Below are 17,206 nucleotides of genomic sequence, written 5' to 3' on the forward strand. Positions count from 1 at the left end.
TCTGTTTCTGGTTCAGGGAATGGAGTGTTAACACCAGTTACATTTGTATCCAATTTATCCTACTGTCAGCGGGTCAGTCTGGTTTCATGGAGAGGTCCGTGGCTCCTCACATACCGCACGCTCTTGTGGCTGCCCTTGACTTGTGATTTCAGCTACTGTTATGTCCACTTACTACTGTTTGCAGTTCACATTCCAGGAGGTGATTTCTGAAAACCTGCATATTTCAGTCTTCTTCCATGACTTTATGTTACTGTCAAATCTACATTTTCAGACTCTGCACTGTTTTCTCCAGAAACTAATGTGTTTTCATGAGGTCATTTTTAGTGTTCTGCAATTTTTGAGTATTTGCTAGATACCAAGAGCGAACCATTAATAATGTTTAATGACAATAGATCTTGTATTTACATAATTACCTTTTATTGTCAAGGATCCATATACAATGGGTAATCCCTCTTGATTCTTGGGATAAAATCAGAACTCAGCATGAACCTGTGCAATGGATATAGCACTACCTCAGTTTTTCAGATGAGATTGAGAGGTTATGTGACTTGCTAAGGGTAACACAGTTCAGAAGTTAAAAGAACCATTATTGAATCCAGCCAGTGTGACTTCGGTGCCCACCTTCTCGTCACATTTTGATGCCGTGTCTTTTTAACTGATGAGAGGTTCCCTGCGAAACTAAGTTTACAAACAGTATTATTTAATGAGCACAATGCTAAGTGAAACAAGTCAGAGAGACAAATACCATATGATCACACATACATGGAATTTAAGAAGCAAAACAGATGAACATATGAGAAATGGAATAAAGGAGAGAGGGAAACAAACCTTAAGAAACTGAATGTTGAGGGGTGCCTGGGTGGCTCAGTGGGTTAAAGCCTCTGCCTTCAGCTTGGGTCATGGTCCCATGGTCCTGGGATTGAGCCCCACATCGGGCTCCCTGCTCCTCAGAGAGCCTGCTTCCTCCTCTCTCTCTGCCTGCCTCTCTGCCTACTTGTGATCTCTGTCTGTCAAATAAATAAATAAAATCTTAAAAAAAAGAAAGAAAGAAACTGAATGATAGAGATCAAACTGAGGATTACCCCAGGGGAGTAGGTGGGGGATGGGCTAGATGGGTGGGGGCTATTCAGGAGGGCACTTGTGTGGAGCACTGGGTATTGTATCTTACTGATGAATCCCTGAATTCTAGTCCTAAAACCAATATTACACTATATGTTAACTAACTAGAATTCAATTAAAAACTTGAAAAAAATTTATTTAATGAGCAAAGTTCAAAAGTATAGGCAGGTATTTAGGAGGGGTATATAACTTGGGGCTTCGGGACCATCTAATAAGCTATCCCTGTTTTCAAACAGAACAAACGTCTCTAATGACAAGATCTGTGCCTTCCAGGTCAGTGGCTCTCTCCCAGTTCTGCTGTATAAACCCTACCAATTCTCACTCCAACTTCTTTCCTCATTTTTTTCATGCACGTTTTCATTACTCTTATGTTAGAATCTGACTATCACAAAATCTATTACATTACAGTTATTTAAAACTCTTAATTGTGAGATTCCTAAACAAACATGATTGAATTTGGGTGTTTCATTCATCTCTTTTAGCAACTACTTAACTATCTTAAGGTTGAAGTTCATACATTTTATGTGTTTTTAGAACATTTTTCACTAGTTTCTTTCTCTTTATGAGAATGGGAATAACCTAATATCCAAATTAACAGAACATCTTAATGATCTCCCCTATAAACTAGTTTCATCACGCATGAGCCCATGAAAGAAAAAAAAATCTTGGATATAAGAATAGAATTATTGTTTGATAATATATCAAACTAAGATATATCTTAGTCACTTAGTTCCTTAATTTCTGGAATCTCTATAAATGAACTATGTGAAATAAGTAAATGCTAATATGAATCTATTTTTTCTTTTTTCTTTTTTTTTTAATTTTTTCCTTCCAGACTGCTGATTTCTGACTCAATCACCAAAGTGAAATTTCTCAAGTAAACACAAGAGAATATTAGTCTGAGATATGTTCCACAAAAATATGCTCACTGAATGAGAATTCTGTATATTTCTTCCTTGGATATTCCGAAAATACACCAACATATTAAAACATCTGAGAAATCTTAACAATAAAGAAATTTCTTTTAGAGGCAGGGTGGGAGGTTGAGGGGGTAGGGAAGGGAAAAGTGAAACAAGATGGGATGGGGAGGGAGACAAATCATAAGACTCTTAATCTCACGAAACAAACTGAGGGATGCTGCGGGGTCGGGGGAGAAAGAGGGTGGTTAGGTGATGGACACTGGGGAGGGCATGTGATATGGTGAATGCTGTGAAATGTGTAAGACTGATGATTCACAGACCTGTACCCCTCGGGCAAATAATACATTATATGTTAATAAAAATAATTTTTAAAAAGACATAGGTAATTTTGTATGTAACTACTATGAAGTGTGAAATTATGTTCCTCACAACACACTTTGAATAATACTTTAGAATGTAACAAACGATGCAGAGAATAGAACATGTAAAAGCTTCAGGTAGAAATAAATACTTCATTTATTCAGTGTTTTTTTCCCCATAGACCAAAATATTATCTTAATAACATTTTCAAATATGAAAAATGTTTTAAACTGATATATTTATTTATTCTCTAAACTTTCTGTATTAATTTTTATAATAACAATTATTCTTTTTTCTGAAATATTAATCAGACCATGGCTACATGTTAAAAAGCAGTCCCAAACATAACTTTATTGCTCATTCTGGGCAATGCAAACAAATCAGTTTGCTATAAGGCATTAATAGCACAGGAAGAAAAAAAAATGCTATGAGGTGCTACTTTGCATTTTCTAGAACAACTCCGCGTACTACAATAAGCTCTCTCCCAACTGTGTGTCCAGACCAGCTTCCTCACCTCTAGCCTCCTAACACCACACAGATGGGCCGTATATGAACACATCTGCCAGGGCTGTCAAAATGTAAACACACTCAGCTCGTAGCAGATGTTTTCCAAGAAAGATCACTACCCTGGAGTTGTTCTGCTGTAGATTCCATGTGAGTTGATCTCCATGATTAGGCGTAAGGTCATTGTGTTCAAATAGATCATCTGTTTTTCAGATCTAGAACAATAACCAGGTAGATCCAAGCCCAGCTGTTTGGTAGTTAACATGTACATATATGGAGAAATGTTTCTGAAGGCTCTGTTAATAAGCCAAATTTTTATTTGGCTTTATTTTACTTTATGTCTTTATTTGTCTTTATTTTGGTCTTTATTATTTATTTAGATTTTATTTAGTCCTTATTTTAGGTCTTTATTTTACCTTATGTCTTTATTTGCTGAGCTCTTCAAAGGTAAAGCATAGACTTAGTGAAAGAAAAATAAGTATAGTCAGTTTTTCTGTGGTCATTGTAATCTTGTGGGTTGTTGTAGTAATTGTCTCTATTCATAGTTCTTAGTCCTGCTTTTTAACAATATACTAGAGGGGTGCCTGGGTGGCTCAGTGGGTTAAAGCCTCTGCCTTTGGCTCAGGTCACGATCCTGGGGTCCTGGGATCGAGCCCCGCATTGGGCTCTCTGCTCAGTGGGGAGCTTGCTTCCCCTTCTCTCTCTCTGCCTGCCTCTGCCTACTTGTGATCGCTGTCTGTCAAATGAATAAATAAAATCTTTAAAAACAAAAACAAAAACCAAACAACAACAAAATACTAGACATTCACTTATAGGGTAATTTTATTTAATTTTGTAGACGCTGATGGTATGTTTTTCTTATGTGAGTTTATATATATATATATATGCATTTGCAAATCCTGATGGTATGCAAAATCAAAAATACTTTATAAACTGCTTTTATAAAGTAATACTACTTACAAGGCATTCTACTAAACATGAGGTTTACCTGGAGGAGACATATAAGAGAATAAGAAATCATATCCTTTGGTAACAAGTGTTCTATCTCTGAAGTGCCCAGAGAGTTCAGAGAGCACAAAGGGGCAAGGCAAAGGACACAGGCTACTTTGAGCATGGTTTGTAGTCAGGCAGTAAAATCAAGACAAGCAATAGTCCACTAACAAAGAACTAAAGAACAGAAACCAGCTGCCCTTCTCAGTGTGTGTGTGTGTGTGTGTGTGTGTGTGTTAGTAACCGTTACCCTAAAAAACTGCTTATGGAAATTAGGTAATTTCCACTCCCACTCCTGACCAGTATAGTATCATTGTTGAATTACAAGTTTAAACAAACTGAAGTCTACCCTAAACCAAACACCTACCAAGGCCAGGTAAGTGCAGACTTACTGAAATTACCCATTGTATAAGACCCTCCACTTACAAATATCTGTGTTAATATTAACTTTGTTTCCAGCTTGATGGAATCTACCATAAAAAAAAAACAAAAACCTCCTTTACTTGCCTCCAAGTAATGACTTTGAACAATGACTTATTTCTATCACTTTGACAAATCCTTCCAAATTATCATGACTTTAAAGTTTGATTTGGGGATGGTTTCAGAATTTGAAAATCCACCTGCCCAAATTTTCCAAAATATAGAATGTGAGCCTTCTAATATTCTCATTCAGTGACCATACCCTCCCTTTCCTCTGTGGGCTTGTGCTTTCCTGTCCTTATTTAAAATGTATTTCTGAGGATTTTTCTTCAGTCTTCTCCTTCTTCTTTATTTCCGTGCTTGGGAACTTTATTGGTCCTGGAGAAAGGAAGATGTGCAGGGCCCTACCTCCTGCAGAGAATGACAATGCTCTCACTGCTTCCTGGTGTGGTTGATAGGGATCTTCACATGCTAGGGGGAGGCCAGGAAGGACTTGAGCTCCTGCACAGGACTGAGGCACGCCACATAGGCAGAGAGCAGGGGGAAGGAGTCCAGGCAGTGGGGTTCTAGGACCTGGTGAATCAGCAGCAAGTTCAGCAATGTGTAGTCCAAGAAGGAGATCCAGTTGCCTACGATGAAGACCTGTCCCTCCCTGGTCCTAGGACAGCAGGAACTCAAAAGGCTTCAGGTACCCCAGTCGTGCCTTCATAAACCCCTCCTTGCCTGCCGTGGGGTTGGCATAGATGAAGACGAGGTATTTGCAACAGAGATCCTCCATGGAGCCATTCACCACATCCACCAAGGCGGCCTCCCTCTGGTCCTTCCCACTAAGCCCAAGAGAGTAGTCCAGGTATTGCAGGATGGCCTTGGACTTGTACAGGGTTAAGGTCTCCATCTTGGAATTCAGAAAAATTCCCTGGTAGACAGGAGGGCTTGAGTGAGCCCTACAGGCAGGTCTTGTTGGTCACCACCTCTTCTTCCAGTTCTGGCCCTGGTCAGCCAGCAGGATGCTTATGGCCTTACATCGCTCTCCAACAGGTGAGGAGACAATGCTGTAAGGTGCCATGGTTGCAGTGCTTCCAGCCTTGGCATTGGAGGTGGTGGTGGCAGAGCTCTCTTCAGTTTTCTTCTCTCTCTACACCTCTAGAGATCGTACCCACTCTGATGTTTGTAAACTTGGCAGATGTACAGGTATACGGGAATAATAAATTTAAGGAATCTATTCAGAGACAAAATATGCATATTCATGTCATATTCATAGTATAGGTTCCCTTTAATAAACAGCTCAAGGGGGTTTTATTGCAAATAGTGTATTGGGCAAATGCTCCCAGGGAGTAGAAGTAAGGAACCAGGTGCCATAAACTGAATGTCTGTGTCCCTCCAAAATTCATATGTTGAAACCTAATCCTCAAATGGTGGTATTTGGAAGTGGGGACTTTGGGAGGTGATTAGGTCATGAGGGTGGAGCCATCATGAATGGGATGAATGTCCTCACAGAAGAAGAAACCAAGAATGCTCCCTGACCTTCTATACCACGTGAAGACATGGCAAGAAGATGGCTATCTTTGAACCAGGAACCAGGTCCTCAGCAGACACCAAGTCTGCTGAAGCTTGATTCTTGGACATCTCACTTTCCAGAACTGTGAGAAATGACAGTTTGTTGTTCATTAGCCCCCTTGTCAATTATATTTTGTTATTGCAGATTGAAGGGACTAACACATAGGAGGAGTGTAACAGGAAAGAAGAGAAAGCCTATATAAAAATATGTTTTCAAATTGACGATTTCTGTGGAGACTGAGTGCTCAGTCCCACCTGGACTATCTGAAGAAATTTATCATAAGGATCTCCAGATTCAAGGACTATAGAAGAAGCAATTACCCATCATACCCAACCCTCCATTGAGAGTTTCTCCATGAGTGATAAACTTCTTCAATTTGTGGATTGTACATGTGAATTCTTAGCTAGCTCGCAGAGGTGACCTAAAGCATGTGCCAGAAAAACACTCAAGTAGTATGTGAAAGCAATGCATGCTTGATACTAGGCACAGTCTACACAATATTTTTGCTAAATCAATGACTAGAATGAGTCATGAAGTGGAGAAGAAATGAGGTAGTGCACAAGGTATTTAATATAGTCCTCCTAGCATACCACTTGCATAGGCTGGTATCTTCCATTAATTCCAGTCCATAACCAACTCTCTAAATTGTCAGATGGCTATAAGCGATTAATTTGGCAACTATAGTCCAAGCATCTGTAAATTATTCCAAGTCATAATTGATATTCATCATCTCCTTTCTCAGAGTTCCCTCTCTTCAGCTAGTGTGGTTTTCTTGTATGAGAGGGGACCTGAATCTGGGCACATAGCTGACTTCTCCTGTATTGCTACAATTTTCCATTCAGATTTATGTCTGGGCACTAAAGCAACAAGAGATACCCAGTGAATCTGCTGGGTCCCAGACACAGTTTCCTCTTTCCTCGTCATATAGCACCAACTCTGTCCCTTTGTCATGATCTGTGTCAGTTACTCCTTCCAGTATGATAACTCCTTTCTTTGTCTATTAGCTCATTGCTAACCTTCAAGTTTAGTGGGAACTTTATTGAGTCCACTGGAAAAAAACATTCCCACATTAGAAATCAAGACTTATTATCTAATGGAATTTGAATGTGAATACTAGAAACAAAAATTTCTAAAATGAATTGACAGAAGCATGAGAAAAAGAGCCAATGGTACTTTTATTACTTGATTACAGGACTGGCATTCTAGATATTTGGGACACGGTGCCATATACCGGCCATTAGTTCAAAGGAGATCACACATCTTAAAAGACAGTATACCAGAACTGCTTGGTGTCCTGGCTCTGAGTTGTCATTTTATTGAGCAGTTAAGAGGTAATCCTATTACCATATTAGGTTAACACTTTGTGGCGATAGGGTGTAGAGTGAAACAAGTCGATTCCACAGTAACGGTAATTTATGCACTGCCTCACGTTGTTTGCCATAAAATTGTCTTGTTAGTCTAAGGAAACCTTGATTATCCCATTCTAATGAATTAGGGATTTTTTAAGACCCTGGATAATATAAGGTTGGTGAAGTACTGAATGTAGGAAAGCAAATCTATGTTGAGAATTATGTTGATTCTGGTAAGTTTAAATTGCTGTCTGCTCTAGAACTGAAAGGGTCTAATTCGAAAGGGTCCAAAAATTCCACCTTGTATCATTTCAACAGGCCACCAAATTGTTCAACTTGAGGTAGTACCATATTTAGGGCCCACACTGGTTGTTGCCGTTGACAGGTTATACATTTAACAATGGCGATAGCTTATCAATCTTCGTGGGAAGGAACCTACACTGTTGGGCCCATGCATAGTTCCATCTCAGCCATCATGGATAATAACTTGCTCATGGGCCCATCATGCAAACACCGTACTGGCTGAGAAGTGGACTGATGCTCATCAGCAGGATGGCCCATCTTGTCCACCTAGTCACACAGGCTTTTTGTCTCTGTCAACTATTAATATGAGACAAACAATAATCTACAAATTTTATCCCAAATCCATCTGAATGTAAGACTCCAGACTTCCTCTGTTTTCCTATGTTCCAATCTTTGCCTGTCTAGCTCCCTATTCAATGAGTCAAATCATGTGTCACTTTGATTCAGAATAAATGACCAAGCATACTACTCCCAACTCTACTCCCTGGGAGGGCATCCTCTTATCACTGTCCTGTAGGACCACACTTGGATTGTGCTGAAGTACAGTTGGATACACATTTTCAGAATTAACTAAAGCTGAATTATCTGAGACTTAGACATGAATTTTCCCTCTGGCACTTAGTCCTAAGGAACCTCCTTAGAGGCCATAGATGTGAGCTAGGGATAAACAATGGTTCAGCAGAAGTAATTGATATGGAATTGCGCATCACCTATTTGTATAACTTACGTGTGTACCATAGTACACACTAGGGTATTTTTTTTTTTTAAAGATTTTATTTATTTATTTGACAGAGAGAGATCACAAGTAGGCAGAGAGGCAGGCAGAGAGAGAGAGGAGGAAACAGGCTCCCTGCTGAGCAGAGAGCCTGATGCGGGACTCGATCCCAGGACTTCCAGGACCCTGAGATCATGACCTGAGCCGAAGGCAGCGGCTTAACCCACTGAGCCACCCAGGCGCCCCACACTAGGGTATTAACTTAGGCCCTATCCTGGATTATTCAGGGCATTCAGATAGTATACCGGAAATAGAGGGGAAATAGGAATTTTAAGGACAATAGGATCGAATGACTATTGTTAAACACCATAAATGATGCTCTAGAAAAATATAATAAATAGCGACTACTAATTAACAGGCGGTTGAAAAGATAGAGAAAGGGACTCTGGGAGTTCACAGAGATACATTCTTCTTCTGAGGAGGGGAAAAAAAGAAAAAGAAAGAAAAAGAAAAGAAAAAGGAAAAGCTGAGGACTAGGTCCAAAACTTAATCATCTAAATAGCCCAGCTCCAAAGAAGGTAAAATGCTCAACCAAGGAAGCTTGTTTTATCAAAATCAGGGCCATGTTTGGGGAAACAAAAATCAGGGACACATAGATTGCCACCTCCCCAAATATTGAATCTGTAGCTTTTAAAGTGTTCAATACCAACATAAGGCTACATAATGACTATTGACTTGGACAGCATGGTTCAAAATCATCCTACTTCAATAGGTTGTGGGGGAATTTTCACAGTCAATGATCAGGTTATATCTACGGAGAAAAGACCTCAGGGCTCCAGACAAAAAGGCCTGATTTAACCCTGACTCTCTCACTTATTTGCTCTGAAATCTCTAATTTTCAAATTATCTGTTAACTGGAGAAACTAATAATACCCTCATGGAGTCTGACACTTACATATGCTAAGATGTGATAATTGGTGGAAATAATTTAAATGGTGAGGGTTTGTAATACACTATATGCTGAAGGTACTTGATATTGGAAATATAGTAAAAAAACTATTTTCTTATAACAAATTATACAAACTTTCACATATATATGAATGTGTTTTATGACAAAACAGAATCTAGAACCCCTGATTTTCCATGATAATTTTACCATGTGTTTATGTCATTAAATAATATATAGTTTTTATACAAGGCTTAAACTTAATAAAATAGACTCATACTTTATGTATCACCTTACCACTGGATTTTTCTCTTAGTATATGTAGAGCTGGTGCTGATCTTGATGCATATAGCACTCTGATTCATTTTCACTACTATTTAGTATTCTGTTGCATGAATGTAAATTTTATAATTCTGACTGTTGGAATATTCAGATGAAAGAATGATTTTCAGACAGCATCCTTCCTCCAGCTTTCCAGATGCAAAGCTGAAGCTTCTCTGCATGTGTCAAGATGTACTCTATGTGCATACCTGTCTGTCTCAACTCAAAAGTTCTGTTAATTACAGGTTGCTCCTCCAGGTAAACATTTTCCTTACAACAAACATTTAATTCCATTTCACTTCAGAGGAAACAGGGTATTTCAAAAAGAAGATGCACTCAGGGTGACTAGGACCCTGACTGTATTAAATGATAGCTATTATAGATCTCAGAGCAGCTTTCTATTACTCTTGGCTTATCAACTCTTCAGGAACCTGAATTTTCTTGTTTCTTGAATTGCATTTGTTGACACTTAAATTTTATGAACCAAACAATATGTTCTAGCCATACTAATTTTTTTTTTTTTTAAGCACCATCATTTCTCCATTTCCTCTGGCCAATCTTTTTAGCTAGAACACCTTTCCAGACACCTACTACATATTAGCTGGCTAGTATCTGTTGATCATTTGGGTCTCAGCTCAAACATCAGTTTGTATTTCCCATATCAAAGCACTGTCCAAACTCTATTACTATTACTTATTTAATTTTCTTTCTATTTTGTAAAACAAAATAGCTTGGGGACAGAGATTATTTTGTATCAGTTCTGTTAGAACTAGAGTGCCTCTCATAGTAGCTGACACCTAATAGGTCAGTGATTCCTGTAGTTAGATGAATTATTTAACTACTATATTTAGTTGATTCCAAGGCACACATATTTTAATATTCTAACAAGTCTAAAGGCTTGATGCATAATATCTGTGCTGCTTAATATCTGTCTTATTTATAGATTATTTGGAAGATTTGCTTTGTTTTGTTTTAATTTCAGCTAAACTAATAGAGAGTCTTACAATTAAGGAGGTATTTGATTCTACAAAAAGATGGTAATGAATGATAAAAATTCTTGGAATTTTAAATTATCTTCTCAATGTAGTGTTGACATTTAATAAATGATATTTGTACTAGTGGTGTGCAAATGACTTAATTATTAGCCATCAATTAGTATTGACCAGATCCTTTCTGACGAATTTGTATTCTCAAGATAAGTTACTTAACGATTTCCTTCATGCTGCATTAGCTTGTTCTTATTCCACAAATTGCTACAACCCCAAATTTTCATTAGCAGGATCTCAAAATATCTTGGTGATAGCATAATATATTAATATCACCAGGTTGTCCACAATGAACATCTTTCATTGAGAAAGAAACATAAGTTAGCTCTATCTAGGCAGAGAACTTAACCCTAAAAATGTAAAATATTAATATATAATATTAATATATTATATAATCAAATTAATTATAACCATATATAATCATATATAACCATATATTATAACCATATATAATCAAAAACTGAAACACAACTATGTAGTAAAATATTTGAAAGAAATTAAAATAAGTAACTAAGATGGATTTATACTTTTTTAAAAAATCAATTATCAAATTCTTAAAACAAAACAAAACAAAACAAAACTGTGTCCCCATCAGGCTGGCTATCTTCCTATTGAGTAATCTAACATTGGCCAAAATCGTCAGGCCACAAACACCTGTCCTTTGCATCTGAAAGGACAGAAGATGCTTCACCATGTATTTAAATCTAAACCCCTTTATTTGCAATTATGAGTAAAAACAACAACAACAACAACAACAAAACAAAACAAAAACTTACAAGCCACCTGCAAGGACACAGAATGCCTATCTTTTCTTCTGAAGGGGAGGTGTTGTGGACTCCCTTTGAGACACAAAACGTGTCCACATTAACCTTGGGGCTGACCCAGGACACAGTCAACAGTCACCCCTGGCAATGTCTTGTTCTCATATCCAGACCTCCAGAGCTCAGTGGGCAGGAAGTGCTGATCTTCCTGTTCTGAGGTGTTGCAGCCAACCATGGGCTCCCTTCTGTTGGTCTCCAGACTTTCCTGAACACTCACACACCAGGGGTTGAGCCTTAACTCTAGCTCTGAGAGGAGATTCTGGACTCAGGGGCATTGACTCCCACTCTCGTCTTTCCTCTTCTCTTGCAATCCGGACACCTCACTGAGGAGCTTGTGTCTTGGGATTTTCAGGATGATCATTAGTATGAGGAATACATCTTGGCTTTCTGGTCTAGTTTAACCTGATCCATGCAGTTTTAATTCCAGTGCCCTATATCAAATATTCATACTCTTAGAGGTTGGACAATAGGGGCAATAATGTGACAAAAAAAAATAAATAAAATCCTCATTTCTGACTCAGAGAGAAAGTGGAAGTCATGGGGATCAGCCTCATTTTGAACTCTTGCTCCAAAGCATTAACATTCAAATGAATTTTGATGCTAAAATAAAATTTATGTATCTATGCCATGTAAATTCCCACCCCTTCCTGGTTCATTCAGACAGAAAGCTGTTTCTAACAGTGGCCCCTACATGATCTGCAGCACTGAACCACTCATACTACCACTGCCCTCCTTCATGTCAGTCCAGCCACAGTGGCTTCCTTGCTACTTTTCTGCCATAGCATTTATGTTTCTGCCTCAGACGCTTTGTGCTGCTGAACTCTCTTCCTAGTGTCCCCTCTACCTGTAAATACCTCCATGGCTCACTTCCTCTTCATCTTCTGTTCTCTTCCCAAAAGTCAAACTCTTAGTGGGCCTTTTCTTAACTACATTATATTAAATATATACCTATCTCCCTTTCCTGCTTTATTTTCTACACCCAACACTCATCACTATCTGATACCTATTATGTTACTTATTTTGTACTGTCTACTTCCCTTTTGTAGAATATTAGCTTTGGGAAGGCAGAAAGTCTGGCTTCTATTATCCACTTCTCTATTCTCAGCATTTAAAACTGCCTGACACTTAACAGATGTTAAAAAAAAAAATAGTTTTTGAGGGGAAGCAACATTTTAAAAATATTTGAAGATTTAGAGTTACCAAGATATTCAGGTCTATAATTTTGATAGCTGAACAAGAGACTGAAGTGGGAAAACATCTTACATCTAATTCAACAAACCCATTACTGTGATGAAAATTTATAACTTTACATATAGGAATGCAGTGTAACATTGGATACTTTAAAAAAAATCTAAAGCTGCAAATTTTAAACTGTTGAGCTCACCCTTCACACTTTCCTAAATTTCTCCTAAATTTCCTAAATTTCTCTTACTTAATTTAATAATTAAATAAATTAAATTTATTAATTTAATTAATAAATTAATTCTCATACCATAATAAATTAATTCAAGTTACCATTCATTCACTTGTTTCCTCTGTTAATATACAGTTGTAAAGTGCCTCCTCTCAGTCAAATGTTTCCAACAACTTCGTGATACACTACTAAATTTGGCTTATCATAGGACTTTATCAAACAAAACAACAAGAAACAGTAGATAAGAGTCTTTCTCAGTTACAAAACTTTGCTATACAAATAAAAGAAAATAAAGTTTGTTTGCCTTAGCAGTACCTACTTTTTCTTCATTCTTAATATCAGATGTGCACTTCTAAGTGTATCTAAGACATAAGAGCCTTCTAAATTTTTTTTTTTTTTTTTTTTAAATAGGCCTTCTAGGGGCATCTGAGTGGCTCAGTTGGTTAAGCGCCTGACTTTGGCTCAGGTCATGATCCTGGGATAGAGCCCCACATTAGGCTTTCTGCTCAGCAGGGAATCTCCCTCTCCCTCTGCCTGTCCCCCCACTCATCTTCTCTCTATCTCACTGTCTTTCAAATAAATAAAATCTTCAAAGAATTTAAAAAGAATAAAAATAAGTAAACAAATAAATAGGCCTTCTACTACAGGGAAGAACATAGGTATGCTTCTTAGATTGGGGAACAGTGTGCACTTCACACCAATTTATAGATGTATAAAAACCTGTGCCCACACTAATGGTTTTAGTAAGGTTATGTTTCTTTTCTAATTTTAATTTTGTTATTAATTTCTTATCCTGGATTTTAAGTTTCACTGGAAAAGATCTTCATATGTTTTCAACTAATATCAGATCCAGTTATGAACATAATTTTCATGGCCCAGTTGAATTTAAGTTGGAGTGTATCTTGGGGAAAACTAAAGAGGAGGAAATGAAATCTTTTTTCTTTTTTTTTTCACTCCCCCTACCCACAAGAAACTTCTTTCTTAACACAATGGTTAGTTTTAGGAAGGTTCTAGTAGGGTTTGAGGGAGGCTCTGCCAATTTCAGGTGAGTGGAGAAGAGTTTAAACTTAAGCAGGGGCGCCTGGGTGGCTCAGTTGGTTGAGTGACTGCCTTGGACTCAGGTCATGATCCCGGACTTCCAGGATTGAGTCCCACATTGGGCTCCCAGCTCCTTGGGGAGTCTGCTTCTCCCTCTGACCTTCTCCTCTCATGCTCTCTCTCACTCATTCTCTCTCAAATAAATAAATAAAATCTTAAAAAAAAAAAATTCTTAAACTTAAGCACGGTGACTGAGTGCCTCAGTCAGCTGAGCATTTGACTCTTGGTTTTAGCTAGGGTCATGACCTCAGGGTCCTGTGACCCAGCCCCATGTGGAGCTCTGCCCTCAGCAGGGAGACTGCTGGAGAGTCCCTCTCCATCTGCCCCTTCCCCTGTATGTGATCTCTCTCCCCCCTTCTCTCAAATAAATAAATAAATAAATATTTTTAAAAAGTGAAAAATAAAAGTAAATTTAATCAAGTTTGTTTAGCCATCCCTGGCTGGATGCCAAGGAGTTCATTTAAAAAAGAAGGTAGGAGCAGGGTAGGAGTAGATTTTACTACACTAGACAAGTCTCAGACAATCATATCTATATAGAAGATAAATTTGTTTCGCCAATTTACAAAACTCCTTAAACTGTTAAGCAGCATACAACTTCATTGAGACTTTTATTCAGGAGTAATAGATTTAAAGCTACTTAACCAAATCAGTTCTTCAAGCTCGCTTTGCCATTTGCACATGGAATTCATTCATAGTAAGGTAATTGTACAGTAATTACATAAAATATAAAACCTTCCATTTAGATAGATAGATATATGGAATTTTAATTACTACCAGCTAGATTGAAATGCTGCTCCAGTTCAGGGAGTTAAGAAATCAGTGGGATGCTATTTATGTTCTCCAGAACATAGGATACAATCGTGTTTTTCTATTATCTATTGCTCTGAGAAGGCAATTAGTTCCAGGAGCTATGCGGTTTATGGAAAAAAAAAAAAAATTAGAATGCCCCCACCTATCCCTAATTAAGATTAAGAGAATTCTTTGTCATGTTGAGTGTATTTAGGCATAAAACTACAATCATTTTGACATTAAATTCTCATTACTGTATTTCTCCAGAGTGATTTTTTTTAACAGATAGTTGAAATGCTGACTGATATCACTCTTCCTCTAAATGCCATTCTTTTGCCTACCTTTTCTTATTACCTCTACTTTCATTTCTCCCAACACCAACTGGCAACCTCTTCTCTGTGATGAACTTTGAAATTCATGCAAGGGAAGTGAAAACAAAAACAAACACAACATTATTTCCCCAACGGTTTATGAAAGACCAAAAACTAAGGACCCCCGCCCCCCCCCCCCCCAAAAAAAAGACGGGGGTAAAACCATTCTCAGGCTGCCGGGTTAAGGAGTCAGGAGACCGCCAGGGGCCCCGGGACCAGGCACTGCTGCGCAGTGGCAAGGAGGCAGGGCAGTTCCCCCCACAGGGCGAACCTGTGAAAAGAACCCGCTGCGATTGACCCGCCCAGCCTCTGATCTGCAGTTCAGGTGCGCCTGGGAGCCTCTAACTGCCGCAGAAGGCCTCTGGAGCGACCAAGGGCAGCTCCCTAGCAGTGTCCTAAGAACTCGCTCCTTTCTGCTGGACACAGTGGCTCCTGAACTTTTCCGCCCTTTGCTCTCGGGAAAAGCTGACCCGCACAACCCCAGACCACGGAGCCTAAAAGGAGGCATGCTAGCTCCATTGTCTCTTTTCAAAGTCTCTTCCAAGGGAAGTCAGTCCACAATGTCATTGTAGCTCCCTCTGGGACTGTAGTGCAAGGTCAGCCCCGTGAACGAGTCCTGCTCTGGAGACAGGAGAAAAAGATAAGAATATTTGACTTCCAACCTCCTGGTGATTTTCATTAAAAGATAAATCTACCTCAATCTATTTTGAGCCTGGGTTTTTATAACACAATAATAAAAGGGGCAGTGTGAAAAAGACTTTATTTCATCTACCACATTTTTCCTACGGCTCGTTCTCAGCCTATAAATGCATTTAGCAAGTCTAAAGGCAATCGGGAGTGTGTAGCATGTGGTAGCTTTGCAGCCAGGTGAAATATTGCTCAGTCAAGTTTGAAAATTCAAGATCCTACTCTCCCGGAGAGTGTCTTTGTTCATTTCTGAGAGGACAGCGAAAGTCAACTTATTCTCCATCTAAGTCTTTTCATGTGAAGTGACAACATGATCAAGAGCAACTTTGTGTGGAAACACACTAAGCAGCAGAATGTCACCTATCATTTCACAACTACATTTCAGTGTACCTGAGAAGCTGAGAGATCCTGAGTAAGTGATTCAGTAAGGAGAACCTGCTTTCCTGAGGCGGAGTGTCTCTGAGCACACAGTTCAGTGATGCTCTAGGGATAGATGAGTTCTTGAAGGAGGTCTTTCAGCTGTATTGAGTCAGGTCAGAAGGGATATAATCACTTGAGCAGAGTGTGATTCTGATGGGATAATCAATGGGCCACAAGGATAAGAGAATATTATAAAAATCTATATGCCAACAAATTGGACAATCTGGAAGAAGAGGATATATTCTTACATAGGAACTAGCAAAACTGAAACAGGAAAAAATAGAAAATTTGAAAAGACTGATAACCAACAAAGAGACTGAATCAGTAATAAAAAATCTCCCAACACAGTCTAGGACTGAATGGCTTCACAGGCGAATTCTACCAAAGAATTCAAGGAAGAATACCAAAGAATTTAAAGAAGAGCTAATACTTATTCTTCTCAAATTATTCTAAAAAGTAGAAAAGGAGAGAAAACATCAAATTCATTTTAAGAGGCCAGCATTACCCTGATACCAAAATTGGATGACTCCACCAAAAAAAAAGAGACCTATAGGCCGATATCCCCAATGAACATGGATGCAAAAATTCTCAATAAAATACTACTAAACTGAATCCAACTATATATTAAAAGAATCATTCACCACAATCAAGTGGGATTTGTTCCTGGATTACAAGGGTTGTTCAATATTTGCAAATCGATCAATGTGAAACACCATGTTAATAAAAGAAAAGAACCATATGATCATTTCAATAGATTCAGAAAAATTATTTCATAAAGTATAACATCCACTTATGATAAAAACCATCAGCAAAGTGGGTTTAGAGGGAACATACCTTAATATAATGAGCGCCGTATATGGAAAGCCCATAGCTTATATCATCTTGGGGAATGGGGAAAAACAGAACTTTTCCTCTGTGGTTGGAAAGAAGACAGTGATATCCACTCTCACCACTGTTATTTAACATAGTATTGGAAGTCCTAGCCACAGTAATCAGATGATAAAGTAATAAAAAGCATCAAAATCAGCAAGGAAGAAGTTAAACTTTCACTATTT

The 17,206-nt window shown here is 38.3% G+C and overlaps 1 pseudogene; it reads right to left on the reverse strand.

Annotated features, from left to right (window-relative positions):
- Nucleotides 1–4,274: 4,274 nt before the first annotated feature.
- On the reverse strand, nt 4,275–5,519 carry LOC106003481 (annotated as a pseudogene).
- Nucleotides 5,520–17,206: the final 11,687 nt, after the last annotated feature.

This window comes from Mustela putorius, unplaced genomic scaffold, assembly GCF_011764305.1.
Source record: "Mustela putorius furo isolate JIRA1106 unplaced genomic scaffold, ASM1176430v1.1 tig00537350_pilon_pilon_pilon, whole genome shotgun sequence".
NCBI lineage: Eukaryota > Metazoa > Chordata > Mammalia > Carnivora > Mustelidae > Mustela > Mustela putorius.